The 15,569-nt window shown below is 42.7% G+C and overlaps 1 long non-coding RNA gene across 1 annotated transcript in view; it reads right to left on the bottom strand.

Moving 5' to 3' along the window:
• The window catches only part of LOC110290602, an 86,140-nt gene that overhangs the window by 39,486 nt on the left and 31,085 nt on the right, over positions 1–15,569 (bottom strand). The window contains exon 2 of the long non-coding RNA XR_002377466.1: positions 10,670–10,758. This is a non-coding gene — a long non-coding RNA (uncharacterized LOC110290602). The remainder of the gene's footprint in view (positions 1–10,669; positions 10,759–15,569) is intronic.

The raw sequence follows: 15,569 nt of genomic DNA, 5'->3' as shown, positions 1-15,569 counted from the left end.
GAGCTCTGGATCAGCAATGGCCTCTTGTAATCAGAATGGGGCTTCCTCTTTCCATGTGGCTCCTCTTGGCAACTGAGTCCCAGCCTTTGACACACATAGCTGTAGGGTTCCAGGAGAGCAAAGATGGGAGTCACATAGTAGCCCAGCCTGCATGCCCTGATTTGCACAATGTCTCTTTGGCTGTGTTTATGGGTCAAAAAAAAAAAAATCACAAAGTCAGTCTGACTTAATAGAGTGGAGAAATTGACCATTGTTAGAAGGAGCTTCAGTGGCATAGCATAAAGAAGCAGGATGGCACAAAGGCAGTGCTTAAGACCAACAGTCTCAGTACATAAACTACAGGGTACCCAGTTACACAGAACTTTCAAAAGACGACTGCATTTTCTAGCTCAGGTGTGTTCCAAATATTACACAGGACACACGCAGGCTAAACAAACAAACTAAAGTCTTCATTGTTTATCTGACTACAAATTTACCTGTGTTGATTGTGCCTGGAAGTGCTAATTAATGGACATCGTAAATTTTGCTTACAACCAACATTGGCTTTCAACCTCTATATAAAACAGCCACAGCTTGGTTCTTTAGGAAATCTCAATCAGTAAGTATTGCTCAATATAAGAGAAAAATATCGTGTTAGCCTCAGGAGCCCTTTCAAAATATTAGCAGACCATCAATAAAGCCTGTCAAGCCAGAGTGGCTATTTCTATTGTAGTCAGCTCATCTGTTTTTGAATGTGGGATCCTCAACTTACTGCTTCACTCAGATACATTCTCTGGCTTGACTCTCTTCCCATTCTACCATTCAGCCCATCAAACATGGGTTCCCACATGGCTGCTGGGGAGGGCTTTCCCAGAGGTTTCTCAGGTTATACCCAAGCAGAGTCCTCTCTCACATACCAGGCTGTGAGGCACTAGCACAGATCTCACCCCAATGGAAAACAGCAGCACCATGACCCAAAAGAAGCAAGATATCAAACCCCGGTCAACAGGAGCTTTGTTTACAGGCAACTCAGCCACTTCAGGGAACACACCATCGATCTCACAATATTTCTGAGAGAGCTTTGGACAGTATTATCTAATGTTGATTCCCATCTCTTATTTCTGCAGTCCTGTCTTTCACTTTAATCCTACATAATAGCTGTCTCCAGTTTCCATGGCTTCCTTCTTCTGCCTGGAGACCTCAGAGCTTGTCACAGAACCATGATTTGAATGTAAAATGCCCCCAATGACTTGTGTGTTTGAACATTTGGTCCCCAGCTGATGGCTGCGGCGGAAGTTGTGGAACCTTTAGAGGTAGAGCCTTGCTAAATTAATTGGGTCACTGAGGGGGGATTTTGAAAGTTATAACAAGGCACCATTTCCTGTCCCATCTCTATTTCATGGTGTACAGAGATCAGAGTAAGCAGCCTCACCATCCTGCAGTCACAACCTGGAGACTCCATGCCTTCCCCATCATGATGAAGAATATCCTGAAAATGTGAGCCAAGATAAGCACTTCCTTTATTAAGTTGCCCCTGTTGGAAATTTGGTCATAGAGACAAGATTGAGAGAGAGAGAGAGAGAGAGAGAGAGAGAGAGAGAGAGAGAGAGAGAGAGAGAAAGAATTCACATCAGGCATATAGTTGCCTGGACTGGGAAATATAGTCGAAACAAAAGAGTGTACAATCAAGAATCATATGCTGTCTCCAGAATTCATGATGACAAGAAAATAAAGTCAGGCCCAGTGACCCATGTCTGCAATGCCAACTCTAGGAAGATGAAGACAGGGCAAATGCCACCATCAGGGTGGGAGAGCAGCAGGATGGAGACCTTAATGTCTCAACTCACATGTGCTATGTTCTCCTAAAGCCCCGTGTCCAGAGCCAAATGGAATACCTGCCCAGGGAAAGGGCCTTGCCGGGGATTTTTCTACCAAATGTGATATGCCTCGTCCTAACAGAAGTAACTAAGCTAATTCAGCTGCTTAATAGGAACTCAAAACTATAGCAACCAGAATGTGTTTGCAAAGCAGCATCAGGTAACTCAGGCAGAAGCTTGCCACTAGCCATGGAGAAGCCTTGAATGAGCTTGTCATTGGAGACATTCATCTTCAACAAGAGGTCAAAGGTTCACAAAAGAAAAATAAGGATTATTTTCATGAAACAGGGTGAGGTCAAGTCTTCTCTAGTTAGTCTAAAAAATAACTACATTCAAGGTTACAATGAAATTAGATTTAACATCTAGCCTGTTTCTCTTAGCCCAACAAGGCTGTTAAAATGGATTGTAGGATAAGTGAAAAAGGGTTTGGATGGAACCCCTGCTTCTCCTGCACTAGCTGGGAGACCCTATCTGTGCTTCTCTCAATCCCACGACACAGAAAAAACTCCTGGCTGACTCATCCTCACCTTTGGCCTTCCTGTTTCTTGCAACTTACTCAAGAGTGCCCGCCCAGAGGTTCAGCATTTGCTCATATATGGGCACAATGCCAGCTCCTAGCTGACATGTCATCACCCCTTGTTTAAGATCTATAAAACCCTCTTACCTTAGCCCTAGTGTGTGACTTCCCTGGACCAATTTTTTGGGATCAATGAACCCTAATAAACATAATAAACCTTCATTTATCTGCTTTTAATCTGGTCTGATCTGGCCTATGTTTGTATCATCTATAGATAAAAAAGCCTATTAGTAACTTCTAGCCTGTTTCTTTTAGCCCTTCAAGATGGCTGTAATGGAGTTGTTGGGTAAGTGAACAAAGCATTTACCATGGAATACAATTTCTTAAACATCAGTCTACACAAAATAACTAAACTACTCTACTTGGGACAAATTCATTTTCTGGTTATTTATCTTGTTTTCTTTTCTTTCTTTTTGTTCACTTGTTAGTTTTAAGTGTTTTTTTTTCCTTCCAATGGAAAAAGCTCCAAAATAAATATGAAAAATTGAAAATTGAGTACTGATTAGCAATTTAAAACAATAGTATTCCTTTAAAACACAACCATTTCTAGAAACTTCTATCATAATTACTAGTCATTCAAATGGCCCTTCAAATACTTCCATAAGATAGAATGTTTATATAACCCATCTATTTATTTCTCTTCATCTATTCCTTTTGGTGTTTTATTAACACTTTAGGGTAGTAGTTGTAACGTCTTAGTTAATGTTTTTTCCTTTCATTCCTACCTATATCTTTCCATAGAGATTTTTACAGGTTGTTGGACATTTCCAAGCTAAGAACACTCTTCCTATTATAGTTTTTATATTCAGGAAACATAGACCGATCTGTAGTTCACATTTTGGAGACAGCTGTTTGGGAGTTTGGAGAAGACAAATGGCACCCACACACCCCACAGCCATCAGCAAGCCTGCTGCTTAGTCTATAATGTCAGCCCGACACATTTTAAGAGGTGAACACTGAGGAATTGCTTCCATCAAACTAGCCTGTGGGTGTGTCTGTGGGGAATTGTCTTGACTGGTGATTGGTGACAGCTAGCTCTACAGAAAGATCTTATAAGCTGTGTCCCTCTGTGGACACACCTTTGCCTCAGTTCCTGCTTGAGTTCCTGCCCTGCCTTCATTCAGTGATGGACTGTGACCTGAAGTAGCAGAGGAAATCAACCCTTCCCTCTCCAGCTTGCTCTCAGTTGTGGTATTTCATCACAGCATGGTGTGATGTCTGGATGTGTGATGTGAATATAAAACAGATAACGTTGGTTAGTGTCTTAGTCAGGGTTTCTATTCCTGCACAAACATCATGACCAAGAAATAGTTGGGGAGGAAAGGGTTTATTCAGCTTACATTTTCCACATTGCTGTTGATCACCAAAGGATGTCAGGACTGGAACTCAAGCAGATCAGGAAGCAGGAGCTGATACAGAGGTCATGGAGGGATGTTACTTACTGGCTTGCTTCCCCTGGCTTGCTCAGCCTGCTCTCTTATAGAACCCAAGACTACCAGCCCAGAGATGGTCCCACCCACAAGGAGACCTCCCCAACTTGATCACTAATTGAGAAAATGTCTTACAGCTGGATCTTCCCCAAATGAAGCTCCTTTCTCTGTGATAACTCTAGTCTGTGTCAAGTTGACACAAAACTAGCCAGTACAGTTAGATTCTAGTCTGACTGAATAGTGGTCACCCTTACTCAAAACCCCAGGATTGATGCAAACAGATGTCTACTTGGCACACTAAGAGTTACTGGATGATTGATTTAAAGAGCCTAATATCAATTTGGAATTAGGTATTAAGCTCTGCATCTTAACTTTTTTCTTCTTTTCTCTTGTGTGTGGTGTGTATGCACATGGGTATGTCTGGGTTCGTAGGCTTATACACAAAAGCAAAGGCCAGATAAGGGTGTTAAATGTCTGTCCCTGTTGATCTCCAATTTATTCCTTTAAGACAAGGTCTCTCACCAAACCCAGCGAACCTCAACTATTCTCCTGTTTCTGTTCTCACTCCAGCACTGATATTATAATATACATGACCTCCAGTATATATGACATGTATACAATACATATGACCACACCATTTTTTACATGAGTTCTGGTGAGCTGAACTTGGGCCCTCATGCTTGCCTAACAAATGCTTTTATATGTTGAGCCATCTTTTCAGTATCTGAATGCAATGTTTTTCAGAGCATAGTAAAGCACAATGAAGAACCAACCAATCAAACAGAGGCCCCAAGTCAGCCCTATTCTTCGTGTATTCTTTACACGACACCCTAGCTCAGCTGCTGTCCAGAACACACAAGCGCTGCTTGTTCCTGGCCACCTCAGCTCACTTACCTAACTCTTGGTCACTAGTAACAGTTTCATTAAGAAATCACCAGAAGACTACTTCATTTAACACAGTCCGTGTGTGTGTGTGTGTGTGTGTGTGTGTGTGTGTGTGTGTGTGTGTCTAACGATGGTGAGCACTCCCCTGGAGAAGGTCTGTCCTTTCTCAGCTTCTGTAGCTCTGTCTCCTCTGGGTTTTCCTCTTACTGCTCTGCAATTCTTCCTAGTGACTTTGCTGACTCCCTGGACGTGTTCTGGAGAGGTGAGTACTCTGGTTTCTCTGTAGCAATCTCTCACAAGCTCAGTTGTTTCCCCCAGCTCATGCACTGCTCCTGTGTTAAGGTTTCCCCAGTCAGACTTTCAGTTTTCTTCCAAGATGCAATTCCCTCAGACCTCTAATACTGTAGACATAGCCACCTGAACACCCTAAGGAAGCCAAACCAGTTCCAAACTCCCCTTCTCCCATCCATATTTAACACCCACAAATTCTGTTTCTTGTACACTCGGATGCATGCTGCTCACATATATCATTGACTCTTCATCTTAGTTCCCGGAGACTTTCTCAGCAGTCAGTTGAACCACAGCAAACATCAAAAGAGAAACAAACAGAAACTTTCCAATGGTCCTTCTGCTTTGAATTGCATTCTGTTTCCATTGTACAATCATTTGTGTGATCCTTCTAAACACTGGGTTTGGCCTCATCCCCATCCCATGTGTTGCAATGACTTTCTTCTTCAGCATCAGCACCCATCTCTTTAAAGGGTTGCAGAGAGCCACACTGCTTTGAGCACCAGGATTTCCTGCCTACCCATCTTCAGTTTTCTTGCCCGTGTCTCTATGGGTCAGGACCTTCTTTCCTCTGCGTCTTTCTATATGCTTTTTTTTTCTGACTGAAATATTCTTCCCGACCTTCCGTCAAGTAGCAGTCCTCTTGTGACTGGAACTTGCCTTATAAAGGCTTTATGTCCTGTTACCTGAGTTTCTTTGAAATCATTCATGGAATACCCCCAGACTCATAAGCACTCCTCTGTGTGTATGTGATTCCACTTTTTAAATGGATTTATTTCATGAGGGGTGGATCACACATATGAACAGCCAACATAGGTGTGGCATCAGAAGTCAACTTCTTGAAGTTGATTCCCTCCCTTCATCTGGGTCCTGGGGTGTGAACATGTCAGCCTTGGTGGCCAGGACCTTTACCGCTAATCTATCTTGTCAACCCTGTGGTTCCATTCTGAGGGAAAGAGTTTTGCTGCAATTGTTTAGTGGTTCTGGGCACTCAACCATCCACGGCCCTTTTTGTTTCAAACAAAATCTTGTTCAGTTGCCAGGTTTTCGATGTGTGGTCTTCCGACCTTAGACCCAATTCCTCCTGAGTCACTTGATGTTACTCCTTTTTTTCAGTCGCCCACTGACCCTTGTGGATGTTCTATGTTCGTCCTTTGTCTATTTTCATATTTAACATTTTCGTCCTTGTTGAGAAGTTTGTATATTAACCCCTTATATACTTTGTAATTTGCAAACATTTTCTCCCAGTCTGTGGGTCATTCTTTATTCTGCTAGTTTTGGGGGTTTGTTTGTTTGTTTGGGCTTAGGTTATGGGTTGTTTTTGGAGGAGGTGGGTTATTTGTTTTGTTTTCTTTTTCTTTTTCTTTTCTTTTCTTTCTTTTTTTTTTTTTTGCCAGGAGGAAACTTTTTGGTTTAATTCAGTCCCACTTGTCTGTTTGTGCCTCTGTTGTAGATATTTTAGAATTGGCACTATGAAGAAATGATATTTGAGAAAATATGTTAATTAGCCTGATTTGATCAACTCCTAATGTATGGACACATTTAAACATCTCATAATACTCCATAAATATGTCTAAGTATCAATCAATTTAAAATAATACAAAACAAAGAAGGCAGCTTTTAAGTAATAAAGCCACATTTTTCTACGGGCCTAGTAAATACTCCTCTGCAACAAAAATACACAACCACCAAAAAGTTCAGAGTTCCTCTGCGGAGCTTCCCTGAATGTCAAAAGCAGAACTGAAGAAATATGGAGAGGTCCCAGAAATCTCAGCACAGTCTCTGAAGCAGAAATAGCAGGTGGATTCAGAAAACCCATGACTGCTTCTGCTCTGATCTCCCCAAGTTCCATCAGTCAGCAGGGAAGAGCAAGAGAATGGATGGGCACACAGGGACACAAACACACGCATGCACAGACATACGCACGCCCAGATGCATCTCTCCTGCCTATCCCGCACCTGCAATGTGAGGGTTGAGTGTCTCTCTTCCCCACCACACTTGGCAGATAGAAGACAGAATTCCCATGCACTCCCAAGAGCAAGCAACCTCATCATCTAGTAACCGCTTAGGTTGGAAAACACGATTCCCTTGGATACTTTGAAAGGTTCAAGTGCTAGGAACACCAAACAAGCCTGCCCTTTGCCTTAGAACAACATTCCTTAAGTCTCACGATTACCCATGGGTCCAGTATCCTGTGGCTAAAGGCCCATCATCCTGTGGGTGGGCTAGCTGGAGAATGACCAGTCATCCAGTAATAATTTTTAAGTGTGATATGAGATATGAAAGAGGCAGAAAGTATGAACCCCAAACTGAAGATGCATTTAATTACTGGGATAAAGGAAAAGAAAGATGATAAACTGAACCTCCCAGAGTACAACCCCCATGTGCACTTTGACAGACAAATAGGAATCTACTAGGAGAAAGCTGGTAACACCATCCCTTAGTAAGGGAAGGCCACAGAGAATGCAGAGGCATCTGAATGTGCTTCAAAAAGTCTGGACACAGAATCTGATTGATAGAAACTAATTTCATTCAAATTAGAGTCTTTTAAAGCAAGGAAGCATTTGTATAGTGCCACAGAGTTCCAAAGACCTAGAGAGAGGCATTTCAAACCAGTTAATCGTGAGCTGCTTCAGGAATTCTTCCTCAATCATTAACAAACACTGTCTGCATCACTCATTTTTGGCTGGTTTCCAGCTATCCTATCTTCGAAGTCTTGGCCCTTGAAATCCGAAGTTAAGCATTTATATCTAGAACTTAAGGACCAAAAATATTTTTGCTTCTAGGTCATTAAAATTTTTAGAATACTAGGCCATTCTCCAGAAGCCTGTTTCTGTTTGGTAGACTGCCATCCAGGAATGTGCTCCCAGTCAGAATTCACAGGGGAAATGAGCCTACACTCACATTAAGGGAATCTATTTCCTCTAAAAGGGAAAAATAGGACAGAAATCGTTTTTCCAACTTGATGAAAAATTCATCCTATCAGGAGTTCATGGACAGAACGGGCAAACAGAAAGCTTCTTACATGCCAGAGGGCAGGATGCTCAGGCTTTGGAGGATGGAAATTGCTCTACCTGGGAAAGGCTGGTCCACACAGTTCTGAAAGTCTACTCCTGGGAGCTGCCTCCTGTCTTCTGAAATGTTAGCTTCCCCCGGGGCTCTTTGTTTTGTTATGTTGGCTTGTCTCCTCTCCTGCCCCCCAGTCCTCCACTCACCCACCCCCACCCCACCCCATGCTACAACTTATAGTTTGGACTGAGGACTGATGGGTGAACTTATCTGGGACCATGTCTAAGTATAAGATGAACGTCACCTCAGCACCCTGTATAATTATAGTATTTAGCCAGCGATGTTGAACAGGGGCTCAAACCCATCAGGTTCTGGTTAATCTGCCTTCAGTGGCCACAGCTGGCCAACCGGAAGAAGACAATTGAGGAATAATGGTGTTATGTCTTAATAAAGATTACTGGTGTCTGAGGCAAGACCAATGTGCAGTGAACTTCTTCTGGCTTTGCAGGCTCTGTGGAGAGGATGCAGGGGTGTGTCGCTTCGTTTGTTTGTTTGTTTTTGCTTCATGCTGTGATGACTCTTGGCTTCTCCTTAGCTGAGTTTCCCAGTCTCCCTGAGTTTCCCATCCCCTCCCCCCCTCTGAATGCATTAACTCCTAGGATGCCCTCGGAGCAGATGCTAACTTTGTTAGGCATCTTAGACCAGCGCCTGACTTTTACATTAGAGTTTGAATTCTACCTCATCAGAGCTTGGCTATGACTTGAGACAATAGGTTATCCATACTCCAACAGAAAGACTTGACGAGGAACACACACACATACACCATACAATAGATGGCGTGTGTGTGGCAGCTCAAGCTCTTTATCCAGTGCATTAAGATGACTTAGGAAGTTGGGAGTGGGGGGAATTCCATCCCTCATATAGATATGCAATAATAGTCTAATAATCTAATCTAACAAGTTTGACCCCCAACAGGAAATAGTCAAAAAAGGACTTCCATGGAAACTGTGAAAAGATAAAGACACAGTATGGTGGCCAGGAGAGTACACTTAGGAGTCAGTCCCAACCCAGCCACTCAGCAGACATGTGACCTTGGGCAAATTCTGTGATGTTACCCTGCCTAGAAGTTCGCTTTAAGAAGGGGGATGCTACTGATGGAAACCGCCAGGCATTGGTCTCATAAGGATTAAAGGGATTAGCTCATCAGCAGTCCTTAGAATGGTGCCTAGTATTCAGTAACCAGGAGAGAGGCTAGAGAGATGGCTCGGTGGTTAAGAATCCTTTCTGATCTCGAAGGGGACCTGATTTCAGTTGCCATGACTGAGTTGTCAAGCATCTCACAGCCACCTGTAATTCCAGCTTCAGGGAATCTGACATGAGCTTCTGGGCTCCACTGGGCACCTACACTCATGGGCATGTACCTCCCAACCCCCTCCACATGTGTGATTCGAAATAAAACAAAATAAAATAAACAGCTGGATATTAATGCTGTTGAGTGGTCACTAAATACAGCCTGCAAAATCCCCGGCTCCAAATTCTTGCGTTAGATCCTTGACTTGAGGCTATTAACATTTAACCAGAGGATCGTAAATAAACTGAACTATGGTTAAACCCATCCTGTTAATGTGTCTGTTCCTGAGAAAATACAAACGCACATAAAAATGGAATGTCTTGGACCGTGTCTGGGAGGGAGGGATGAGCAATGAAAAGACTAGATGATTTGCTAAGGCTGCCGAGGCCGGACACAAACATTTCTGGGCTCATCCTTGGTCCATGCCAGCACAGCTCTTAAAGCACAAGACTGAAATGACCTGCCTCCCACAGAGGAAGTGATTTTAGGGTCCGGGTTTCCGAGCATACTTTGGCATTCACGTCCTGGCTCCTGTTCTGATTCTTCTTCCTTCGTAATTACATGCCTGCTGTCAGCGCACCCAGCAATGATCCTTAATTACCTCCTCTTAATTACATACCTGCCGCCAAGGTGTGCCAGTTCCCCTTTGCCGTCCTCAGTCAGTTGGTCGATATTAGCCAGCAAAGATGCACAGCAGCCCCAGGAAGCCTCCCTAGGAGCCTGTGGGTAGGAGGACAAGCTGGGGGATGTGTGTGTTTAATTGTCTTTCTTTTCTGGTTTTACTTTAAATGCTAGAACTTTCTCAGCCATGTTACAATGTGGTTTTGTTTTTGTTTTATGACTCGTCTGACTTTTTAAAAGATAACACAGGCAAAAGCCTCAGGGTACTTTCTAGATGTCCAATGCGTATTTGTTTATAGCATTCCAAAATATCATACATAGAGTTAGGTATTTCCACTGACTTTCTAACATGTTCCTCTTTTTTATTGGCTGGAGATCAACTATAAAAGTCAGCACATACCAAAATACAGAGCTTGCTTTTAAGTACAGAGAGAGAGAGAGAGAGAGAGAGAGAGAGAGAGAGCTACAGTTGTGACGTGCATTGTAATCTAAATGAAATTCCGCTCCAGCAGCTGTTCTCCCAGAACAGACTTGTCCCTGATGATGCCCAGGTCTCAGGCCCAGAGCTGAACAGGAAGCTGGCTTAAGAATCGATGCACCTTTGAAAGTGGCGACCTGCCAATTGGAAGACAAACGTCCCCTTTCAACTGACCTCCAGTTGTGACAGTGTGTATGCTTGGGGTACATTGACTATTCAGGATATTGGAGAGGGTGGTTTCTGCCATCTGCTGAATTCTGCCTCTAGATAGGGAAGGAAAAAAGTATAAGAAATTAAATCACTGTAGGAAATATTAAAAAGTCGGGCTTTTTAAAACACATCGTTATGAAAACAAAACCTCCCTGAGACCCTGCTCTCTGGGTTGTGTGCATGTTTTTAGCTGTGTTTTCCTTTCAGTAACTTTCATTGCCTCTTGTGTTTCCATTACCAGTGGGCTTCCTAACATCTGTTTTCCATTTTTATTTCATTTCCACTTGTGACCTTTGGCCTAATCTTTGTGTTTGGAAAAACACAGGAATTAAAGTTGACATTATCTCCTCTGCTCTCTCCAAGCTGCAAGCACACGGCTTCAACCTTGTGTCGAAGGCAGTATTTACAGCCAGAGAATCAATGTGTTGTCGAAGGGAAGAAGTTACACAATGTACAAGTCAGAGAGAGCAACCTGTAGTGTGGTGTTCTGGGGTTCTGTCAGGGTTTCTGGCATCTGAACGTCTATTCTAAGTCTGTGTTTACTATTCAAAATTACACCAAACATTCTAGAAAAGGCCAGGTGCAGTTCCTTCCATAATGACAGTGACACATCTTGTCTCTAGGATGGTGATGGATGGGTGGATAATCAGAAGATCTAAACCAACTTTAAAAGAGAGAGATGATGCAAAATATTAAAATTAGAAAGGAAAAGAGAGATTGCAGTAGACATTGATGGAATCTCAGAGGGTCAATATGACATATTTTAAAAACATACCACATTAGTCACGTTTCCCTAAAGAAGGAGCCTAATAGAATGTGTAGATATTACAAAAGGGATATATTAGATTGGCTCACACAGTATGCTCTCTCCACAAGGTTGGATGCCCCAGTAGTATCAATCTGGCACTGACTGACTGAAGAGTTCCTGGGAAGCCATGGCTCTTTAGTCCATGTTAGAGACCAAAGAAGCTGGTTCTGACACCAGCAAAGGATAGTGACAGCTATGACAGAGCCAGGGCAGGAGCTCTCAGCATGGAAAGAAGGTAGACAGGCACCTAAAGGCTCTACTCAGAGGAAACCTTCTCTCATCTCAGTTACCTCTTCCAGGAAATCCCCTCAGAGACCCACACAGAGGAGTGTCTCTTAGCTGGTTCCAGATCCAGTCAAGTTAACATTGATTAGACATCACATGTACTTTCTGATCAATTGGAAAATCCAGAGGAAATGGAGAAACTCTTAGACACATATGACCTACTACAGTAAAGCCAAGGGACTATAAGTAACCTGAACAGTTAAGTAGCAAGCGAAATTAAGCAATAAGAAAAGGTCTCCCAAGTTATATATATATATATATATATATATATATATATATATATATATAACACACACACACATCAGGCCCAGATGGATTCACCACTGTTTCTCAAGCTACTGCTTAAACTAGAAATAGAAAGAACATTGCCAAACTCATTCTATGAAGGTAACTTTACCTTGGGACCAAAACTAGATAGGGATAAAATGGTGGGTTGGGGCTAGAGATTGAAGAAAGGAAAGAAAAAGAGGAAGGAGGGGGAAGGAAGGAAGGAAGCGTGGTGGGAAGGAGAGGAGAATCACAGGAGAAATCTCCCTCTTAGTCATAGATGCAGAAACTCTCAAATACTTTCAAAGTGAATTCATCTACATATCTAAAAGATTATTCACTGATACCAAGTAAGCTTCATTCCAGGAATACAAGGACAACTCAAGATGTCCAAAAGAATACTTAGTAGACTCAGAGACAGAAATTGCATGATCTTCTCAGTAGGTACAGAAAAAAAAAATCCCCTCATGATAAAATCCCAGAAGAAACTAGGAATAAAAGTAATGTTTCTCAACATAATAAAAGTTTCATAAGACAACATACTTACTACATACTACAGTCAACATTTACTACTCGGAGGAAAACACGAAGTCAGCAGGATATAAGGTCAACATTCAAAGCCCAGGAGTTTCTCAACATACCAATAGTGAACATGCTGAGAAAGAGTCAGGAAAGAATCTCATTCACAAATAACAGCTTGAAAAAAAAATTAACTATCTAGGGATAAACCCAATCAAAGAAGGGAAAAACATGTGTGCTGGAAATATTTAAAAGCTGTGGGAGGGAAAATAAAGAGGGACTGGGGAGACAGCTCATTGGAGAATGAGCTTGCTATACAACAGGCATACAGACCAGAGTTCAGATCCCTCATCCTCACGTACAGTCCTGGAATACTAAAGCAGCAGAAACACATGGATCTCTGAAGCCTTTTGCCCAGCCAGCCTACATAAATCAATGAGTTCCAGGTTAAGTGACAGACTGTCTCAAAAAAATTAAGGTGAAAAGTAATTGAAAAAGACACGTGGCATTGATCTTTGGCTTTCACATGCACACACACACACACACACACACACATGAATACAAACACACATGAACAAACTTACTTATGCATTCATACATACACATGCCAGTACATATACCACATACAAAAAAATGAATACAATTTTCTAGAAGATAGAAAGGCCTCCCATATTCATGGAATGGTAGAATTTATAATGTAGTAAAAAAAAGACCAAAATCCATTTGTAGATTTAGTACAATTCTCATGAAAATTGTAATCATGTTCTTCTAATAGGAAAAAAAAAGCAACAAACAAACAAACTTAAAATCCACTTAGTTCCACAAAATACCCTGGATAGGCAAAGTGATCTTCAGCATAATGAACACTGCTAGAGGCACCAGGAACCTGTTCTCAGAGTAAGCTATGAAGTGGCATAAAAGTGGCATAATGTTGACCCAGAAGCCCATAGAACAAAGGAACACAGGGGTCCAGAAGAAAACCCACACAGCCCAAGTTACCCAGTTCTTGACAAGGACACCAAAAGCGTGTAAGGCAGAGACTGCATCTCTCCAGGAACAGTGCAGGAGGAGTTGCACATCTGTATGGAGGAGGCTGGAAACGCCTTTCACCTTCATGGAAGCCAACTCAAGATCGATCAAAGACCTCCTCATTTAAATGAATCTGTAATGAAGAGATAAGAAGGATGGAGGACCAGGGCTGCACTTACACTGTGGGGAGAGGTTGAACCATGTTATTGTCCAAGACCTGAGCTGCCACTGGAGACCATGTTGATGTGCATGACCTATACTGATGTTGAGACTGTGTTGATGTCCTTGGGCCAGGCAGTGACTGGGGACCATGTTGGTGTCTGTGGCCTGAGTTGCCATGAAAACAATGTTGATGTCTGTGTCCTATGCTGCCCCCAAGAGCTATGCTGGTGTCTGAGGCCCAAGCTGTGGCAGAGGATGGGATTGATCTCCAAGGTCTGTACTGCCACCAGGGACTATGCTAAGGACCACAGTGATGTTCATGGGCTGTGATGCCATTGGGGGCTGTGCAGGAATAGCCTGGTTGCTAAGTGAAGCCATGGTGATGCTTGTATACAAGTCTGTGCTGTCACCTGAGACTGTGCTGCTGTCTATGGTCCAGGCTGCCACCAGGCCCATTGTGTGTCTGTGGCAGAAACCATGCTGTGGTCCATGACACATGCTGACACCAAAGGCCAGGTAGATGTGCCTGGTCCCTGCTGTCACCATGTGGAAGTTCATGGTTCATACTTCTGCTGACTGTAAAGGACAAGGAAACTTCTTCTGCAGTAGCATCAATGACTGGTGACTCACCATTGAGAAAGAGAGACATGGAAGGCTTCAGTGACAACCTCCCCCACACCCCTGAAAGTAACAGACTAGATGGGAAGCCATGGAAGAAAACTCTAAGAATTGTGATAAGGGTGCTGAAGTTTAGCTCTGCACAATAGATGGCTACTGGTGGGGTTGGGGTGAGGAAGGACTCCCTTTTCTATGAGACTGGCCACCAGGAGTGTGACCACGCTCCAGTGAGTATATAGACTGCACAAATTGGACTTGGGTTCTTTGCTTTTTGTTGTTGTTTGTTTGTTTTATCTCTTGGGGGAGGAGCAAAAGGATGGAAGCAGACGTGGAAGGACTGGGAAGTAAGGGAGATTGGGATGCATTAAATGGAATTCCCAAACAATCAATAAAAATATTATGTTTTTTTAAAAAATCTGATAATTCCATACAATGTAATTTTATTCTGCTATAAAGAGGACTACTCTCTCATTTGCTGGGGAGTGAATGAAAGCGGGGAGGGTATGGTATAGAGCTCATAGGTGAGTGTGTTGGAAAAGTAGTTAAAGAAAACCTTCACCACGGACCTACCTTCCTTCCTTTTAACTAAGTTACAATTTACAAACAAGAAATTACACAGTTCCTATGCAACTTATTCGCCCTTAATGAAGCTCCTGCCGACTGAATGTTACCATCAGTGGACTGCCCTACATGTAGATGGCTGTGGTCTATACTTTCATAAGCAGCGTGCACCCAGCAAAGATCAGAGCTGTCTTAGTATCTCAGACTCAGGAATGATTACGGTTCACAGTAAGCTCCCTCACCACTTAACACCATGGCTGCGACTAACTCGGCTTCACTTCTCTCCTGGAGATTCCTGCCTCTTCTGCTTTTGTAACCAGTTCTTCTGTTTGTCCTTGGGTGCACATAGAAACAAATGAACTTTTCATCAAAAGTTGGCAGTAGCACAATGGATATCTGATGCATATGGGTGTTTTGTGTTCAGTGTATGTGACCGACACTGAGCTAGCACTGCATCCTTAGAAGATGAATACCAGTATTCGAGCCTTTTTGCCTTACAAAACACCTCACTCTTCCTTGTGGAGTTGAGGCTTGCAGCATTGCTCTTTTGAAAGGCCCACTTGTATGCAGTAGGAATTGAGTTGTGATGTTGCCTAGAAGTCTTTCGTAGAAAGG

Source organism: Mus caroli, chromosome 3 (genome assembly GCF_900094665.2).
Source record: "Mus caroli chromosome 3, CAROLI_EIJ_v1.1, whole genome shotgun sequence".
NCBI lineage: Eukaryota > Metazoa > Chordata > Mammalia > Rodentia > Muridae > Mus > Mus caroli.
Note: the sequence above shows the minus strand (reverse complement) of the source record. Positions and strands in the feature narration are given on the sequence as shown.